This window comes from Anser cygnoides, chromosome 1 (assembly GCF_040182565.1).
Source record: "Anser cygnoides isolate HZ-2024a breed goose chromosome 1, Taihu_goose_T2T_genome, whole genome shotgun sequence".
Taxonomy (NCBI): domain Eukaryota; kingdom Metazoa; phylum Chordata; class Aves; order Anseriformes; family Anatidae; genus Anser; species Anser cygnoides.
Genome location: NC_089873.1, coordinates 120889231 through 120895230, shown reverse-complemented (window position 1 = coordinate 120895230; position 6000 = coordinate 120889231).

Here is a 6000-nt window from a genome sequence, read left to right as displayed (position 1 = left end):
ATTAAATTTTCAGGGGGAAGCGGGATCTAGGTGAATTTCAAATCCCTTTTTGCCTGTTTTTTTTTGTTTGTTTGTTTGTTTGTTTTTCCCATCAGATCTAGAGCCTGTAACTGTGTCCAGGACTGGTTGGGACTCCCAATGACATGTCCAACCCCAAGATCCAGGCCGTGCCTGTCCCCTGCAGCCGCCTGTGCCGCGGCCACCGTGCTGCACGCCGGGGCCGAGAGCAAACAACCTCTGAGCACCGGGGGCTTGTGGCTTTTTCGGCTTGTGGCTTTTTCTTTCTCCCCCCTTGCCCATGGAGGTGTGCCAGCAGAATTCCCAGAGGCAGGGCAGGAAGGGAGGTCAGGGCCCATAGCCCTCCTGCCCAACGCTGGTACATGGCCCTGGCCACAGCAGCGAATGCTGCGCTTTGCAGCCCCTCCGTCTGTAACCACTGGCTACCGGCTTTTGTCATTCAGAGGCTGATGTCCCCCTGTCTGCACCATTATCGGGCTCTTAATATTTAGCAGCCTGTCGGGCAGCCGTAATTAGCTTCTCTCCCCAGCTCGCTGCGCTTTGGAGGGCTGCAGAAGGCATTTGCGAAGGTTCAAATGCGAGGCAGCTCAGGCTTAAATGTGCAGCGGTTAGGAGGAGGGTGAGAAACGTGCCCTTTGCGATGTGCCTGCCAGCAGCTATGAATGTTGGTGGCTGACCTGGGGCACAGCACGCCAGCAGAGCCCCCCCAGCCTCCCCAGCCATGCTCTGTACCTATGCTTGCTCCCCTCTGCCCGCTTCTTGCAGCGGCGCTGGGAACAGCGAGGACGACAACCCCATTCCCAGCTGCCTTAATTTCATCTGTCCCCAGCCAACCCAAAAGTTTGCCTCCCTTTCTCCCCCAGCCCTCGATTTCCCATCTGCTGTAGACCACCAGCGCTGGGGGGTGGCCATGAGCTTGTGCCTGATGTGGGAGCGTCGCGCCGTGACCAGGGGCAGACCCGCCTGCCAGGAACAACAACTGCGGGTATTTTAAGCAGCCGGCGGAGACTGGCTGAGATAAAATATCGCGCGGGGCATTCCCTGCCAGTACAAACAATATGAATCACAGAATTAGTAACACAAAGCTTCGGAGCCGTTCCCAAAACAGGCTGGGGCTCTGCAGTCTAAAAGCAGCGCAGGGCGGTTCGAGAAGGGCGAGACCGGCGGAGGAGGAGGAGCGCGGCCGAAAGAATCCAATTAGTGGTTTCGTCTGTGGGTTTTGCAGCGCTTTATGACCTCCCTGGATGTGTCTATCCTCCGAAGGGTGGCCTGACCCGGACCGCTGGGATGCTGGTGTTAATTTCGTTTCTATCTGACACAAGCCAGAGAGGCCAGCCCGGCGTGTGGACATGGGCTCTGAAGGCAGCGCGTGGCCTGGTTCAGCCATTTTTAAAATGAAGGCAAGCCTCCAGTGCCCGCAGCAGCCTGGCACATCAGATGTTGAATATCTGGAGAAAAACACCCTGAAATGCTCCCGATTTGCCCGTGTTTGCCAGCCCGTGCTGGCCCCAGCACCACTCTGCGGAGCAGCCTGCTGCAGCCTTACTTCCCCGGGCAGCTGAGGTGAGAGCTGCACGGATATTTAATGGTAATAACCCTCCCATTCAAGCACTCTGCAGACATTTACTGCAGGCAGCAATATCTCTGTTCTACAGATTGGGATTTTAAGAGAGACAGGGATAACCTGAATTGCCCGCGGTCCCAAAGGAGAAGCACGGTATATCAGGACGGCAGGCCTCGCATCCGTGCCTTGCAGACCTGTGCAAAGCCTGTTAGACAAAGCCTCTCTGAGCTAAAAGAAGTCTTTGAGGAGACCACTGATGTGACTCCCATCCTCCATACATTTGGCAAATCGCTTCTGACAGTCCCTGTGCTGCTTTTGAAACCTGTCCCAAACCCCTGCAACTCCAAATGCTTCTCGTCTGCCACAGGTGACCCCCAAACCTCTCATTAGGGATCAGAAGCGTTCTTAAAACTAGACACAAATGAGTCATTTATTTTGAAAATGCTGTCCCATAATGTTCTACAGGATCAATAACATTCACATAAAGAGACTTCTGCAGGTGATCAGCTCGGTGATGCATCATTTTGATAAAAAGATCTCCCTCCTGTGTTTGGTAAGAGGCAGCCAACGTTACTCCTGTCTGCCTGAGGTTGTTGAAAAAGGGAAATGTTGAGGAGGGGGCGATTTCCTCTACTTCTGGTTCAATTCAGGTGGTTTCCTGATGACCTGTTTGCAAGATCGCAGGCCTGGGACGGATGCAGTGCCTGCCACTGACTGCCTTTATGCCCTTGGGCTTATCACTTAGCCCACATCTCCTCACACTCATTAATTTAGGCTTAAGGGTGACTGGCAAAGGCCCCTCTGGCTGTGGGGTCTGCAGTGTGCTGGGCTTCCCCACGAGTTCCCCAGGTCCCCCACGCAGAGGCAGGCAGGGGGACCCAGTCGTGAAGAGTTAGCAGAGAATTGCACCGGGTTGTGGTCCAGAGCCCACGGTCAGCAGCTTGGGGGTGACCACGCTGGCACCACATAATGGGGTGTTAATTCAGGGAGGGAAGGAGCTGGCTGGAGCCTGGGAAGGCTGCTGGCAGCACGGGAAGGCACGGATGCAGCCCCCAGTCTGCTCTGCGGAGAGCTGAGATGTGGTTTGGGGTGTAAAGCCGTGCTAGTGTGCCGAGTGCTGCTTGGCTCGCACAGCAATCCTTTGTGTCCCTAATGAAGGGAAGGAACGGGGCTTTATTCCCAGGCTTTGTGTATAATCAGATGCCATGTCGTAAGGCTCTGGAAAACACACCAGAAATAATAATTGGGAAGAAATAAAAGGTTCAGTTCAAAACAGTGTGTGATTTAAATACGGAGCGAAAAGAAAGTGTGCAGGATGCGAGCATCCCGAGAAGGAACTTTTAATCCATTCGCGCCGAGCCTGCAGGGGGAGGGGCAGCATTTAAACCCGCATGAAAAACTAGTTTAGATGTAAATGAGAGATAATGGTCTCGGGGAAGGAAATAAGCAGGGGGATGAACTTTGTCCGCCAGGAGCCCGCCGCAAGCCCTGGCGTCGGCGGCGGAGCTGGAAGCCCCCGCTGCAGTAATTAGCGACGGGCTCACAGCCCTCGGCACCCGCGGAACAAAGGGGCATGGGCGCCGAGCTGGGAGAAGGGGAGGTGAGCTGGCACACCGCGAGGGATCATTACCCAGGACGCGAGGCTGCAGCCTGGGGCAGGCATAAAAGCCAGCTGGGGTTTGTGGGGTTTAATAGTTTCCAGAGCCCTGGCGGGTTTGGCTGGAAACTTCCCTCGGCGGCTGAGCCAAAGGGGTTGGGATCTCTGTCCCGCAATGCCCGTGAAGACAAGTGCTGCTGTTCTTTAACTCTCCGAGGCTCAGCTCATGCATCAGGAACAGGGAGACAGGCTGCTGGAGGGGTGCAATTTGCCCTGGGTGTGAAACCCTTTCCACCCCACATGCCTGTGCTCGCCTCCTGGAGAAGGAGGGGATGCGGGAAGCCCCAGGGTCCCCTGCCTCATTGAGGGTTTGATTGATCTGCTCATTGCTATCAGGCTACTATGTTTTAATTGCTCCCAGAGAACAGCTGCTCAGGACCGTGGCGTTGGATCCTGCTGAGGCCATCGTGGCTGAAATACCCCCAGACGGGACGGCAGCTTCTGGCGTGGCAGCTCCCCTGCTCCTGCCTGTGCCATGCAAAAACCTGCCAGCGCTCCTCTCCCCCATGCACGGTGCAGAGACATTTGCTGCGGGTACGCCTGATGAGTACCGTATGTTGCCACCTCTCAGTGGCCGCAGACAGATTTGTTGTAGATTTACATGCCGAGTGACCTGCTTTCTGGATCCTGTCGGAAAAAAAATAACTCCGCTGTCAGCCGAGTGATGCATGGGGCAGGCAGCCCTCAGGTCAGCACAAGCTTTAGGTTCCCAGGCCAAGGAATGCGATTTGGCCTCCTGCTTTTGTGCCTCGACAGCACCAAAATACTGCTGGAGGGTCCGAAAACTTTGCAGCACTGCTGAGCCAGTCTTCACCCCTCGCTCCGGGCTCTCATCAGGCTACACCAGCAGCTGCCTAGTGCCTGGTGAGACCCCAGAGGAGGCAGCATCCTGCTGCTGGGGCTCAGGGCTGGGGTCTCAAGCTTAGCCCCATCCCCATCCAGCCATACCAAAGCAGTCCTGTCCTTCTGCCCACATCCCCATGCAGAGCTGTGAGAGGCTCTGCGAGGGATGCACGGGGAGGAAAGCATGCCTCCTCCAGTGATCCTCTCCCCGTCTGGGCTGCAGCGATTTGGAAAGCAGGCAGCAAGTCTGCTCCTGCTCTGCTCAAGCCCTATTTTTATTAGTTTTGTCCAGCGTGTGCCAGGGAAAGTCCTGAAGCTGGCCACAAGGATCATTTATTTCTCCTCCTGCCTCCCCCAGGCTGATGCTGCCTGGCTGCCTGTGCTGCCCTGCTCTCCTGCTGCTCCTGCCCTGCAGCACAACCCATGCACACGTGTGTGTGTGTGCGCAGGGAAGGCAAACAGCCTCAGGCTTTCTGCGGTCACCTGCAGCTTCCCAGCGCCTCAGGCAGCTCTGCCTTTGTGGATGTCTGCCCCCGTCCGCCTGCCTGAACCCACGCTGAGCTCCGGGGTGGTGGCAGCGAGCCCAGGGCTGCAGCCCCACCGTCAGGACGCGGAGAAAGGAGGGCTGTGCTGGTGGCTTTGGGAGAGCCTGGGGCTGCGGCCTTGGGAAAGATGCAAATGGTCCTAAAAGAGCTGGGTGCTGCTCCTCCAGACACCCGGTCCCTGCTCCGATGCAGCGTGTCCCATTGCAAAGTATCCCATGAGGTAGAAGAGGCCCCTGGCTTTTGGGGACAGAAGCATCCTTGTTTCAGTGCAGGCCTTCATAGCAGGCTGTCCGATAGCTTGGAGGGGACCACAAGTTCAGAAAGGGATGGAGAAACCTGTGTGCCTCCTACAAACAGCAAAGTGCTAACGTGGGCAGCCACCGCCTGCCCGTGGCGAGCACACGCCGCTGGAGTTGCGGGGGGCGCAGCTCTGCTGGGCTCTGCCGGCTGTGGGTGGGTTTTTTTTTTCCAACTTCTTTCATGAAGAAGAAACAGCAGAAATCCCCAGCTAGATTCTCCTCTGACATCGCCCTAGCCACGTCGCTAGAAGGATGCCAGGAGCAGATTCTGCTCCGGGACTCTACTGGCTCTGAAACATGAGCAGCACCGGGAAAAGCCTCTCCGCCAGCATCCTCCCGGTGCTGCTGCAGCCAGGGGGAGCGAAATGCAGCAGAGGGGGAGAGGAGGATCGTGCATCCTACAGAGCTATTCTCATAATGACTCCTAAAAACCCAGGCTTAGCCTTGCACCCGGTGCTGTGCTGTGCAAACCAGGGCTCCAGGTGTTCCCGTGTCTGCCACACGAAGCTCCGCTAATTGCTGCTGAAGGCAGCATTACGGCTGGCTTTATTTTCCTTTCTTCTTTTCCATTAAAAGAAGCCTGGATGAGCAGCCCTGGTTTACACAACATCCCCTGCCCTTCCTCGTGTCATTTTGGGGAGTGCAGGCAAGTTTCAGCGGGGGAGCCAGGCCGCCCCGGCAGACACCCCAAAAATTCCTGAGCCCCAAAGCCCAGCACTCGAGCACAGGAGAAGCGTGCACCAGGATGGGATGAGCTGTGTTTGCAGTCCCTATCCCCCCTCCTGGTCCTCTCACTGTTTCACGCTAGCACAGGGGCATCCATAAAGCATCGCTTTGGGGCACTCCCTGCTCCTCGCTTTTTACCCAGCACTGACAGCTGCTGCGCCGTGCCAGAGCAAGCCCCAGGAACCGCTGGCCTTAAGCTGGCTCCTGGGGAGACCTCCCAGCCAGTAAATCTTCCGGCTGAGCGTGTCCCGGTGGAGGGGATGCTCACAAATCAACACCGCGGCGCGCTCCCTGCTCCCTGCTCGCGGCACGAGGAACGCTTCAGACAGATGGGGAGAGGAGGGCAGG